The sequence below is a fragment of the Otolemur garnettii genome, unplaced genomic scaffold, assembly GCF_000181295.1.
Source record: "Otolemur garnettii isolate 467f Iridium unplaced genomic scaffold, OtoGar3 scaffold00011, whole genome shotgun sequence".
In the NCBI taxonomy this organism is placed as follows: Eukaryota; Metazoa; Chordata; class Mammalia; order Primates; family Galagidae; genus Otolemur; species Otolemur garnettii.
In genome coordinates, this window is record NW_003852406.1 from 5,361,770 (window position 1) to 5,362,562 (window position 793).

The following is a 793-nucleotide window of genomic DNA, read 5'->3' on the forward strand; positions in this document are numbered from 1 at the left end:
AGGGTGGTCTTGAACCCATGAGCTAAGGCAATCCACCCACCTCGGGCCTCCCAGAGTACTAGGATCACAGGGTTTTCCTCATTGTTATAACCATGATGGACATAATAATAGTATTTGAGGACCTGCTGTACCAAGTTCACAAACATCCTGGAAAAAGTGCTACATACCTCACTGCTGAGTATCATTACAGCTATGTGCAGTCACCTTTAAAGTACTCCCCTTGGGGAGCTGTGCACCAACCCTCGTGCCTAGTCTACCCTTCAAAGCAATTTTGGCTCTTTTTCTAGAGTGGCCATCAGAGATGTTGTCATGTGAGTATATGTTTCATTTCTCAGACTATAAGCTGTTTGTCTCATCTTTCTATATCCAGTAATATTGTACTGTAGTGTTTCAAACAGGAGATGGATAAGACTCACAATTTACCAATGTTCAAGTACAAAGCCTTCACTAATAAAAAAGCTAAGACTGCTAGACTACCATTAACACATTATTCAAATTAAACAAAATCTAAGACTACAATCGTCAACTTCTTTCTGCATGTAGTAGGAGATGAAATCTAAAGGGATCAACTTCATAAAAAATATACTGAAAAATGTAACAAATAAGACAAAACTACAAATTAAATCCATAGAAATTAAGTAGATCATTTTATTTTTTTCTGTATTTCACAAGAATAATTTTGGAAGGGCTATTTGACAAATTTGAGCATTAACTGCCAACTGTATAGACATGTTTAACAAAAAAGGCATTTACTCTTGGCCCTTTTAATACAGGCGAAGTGCCCTATTGCATC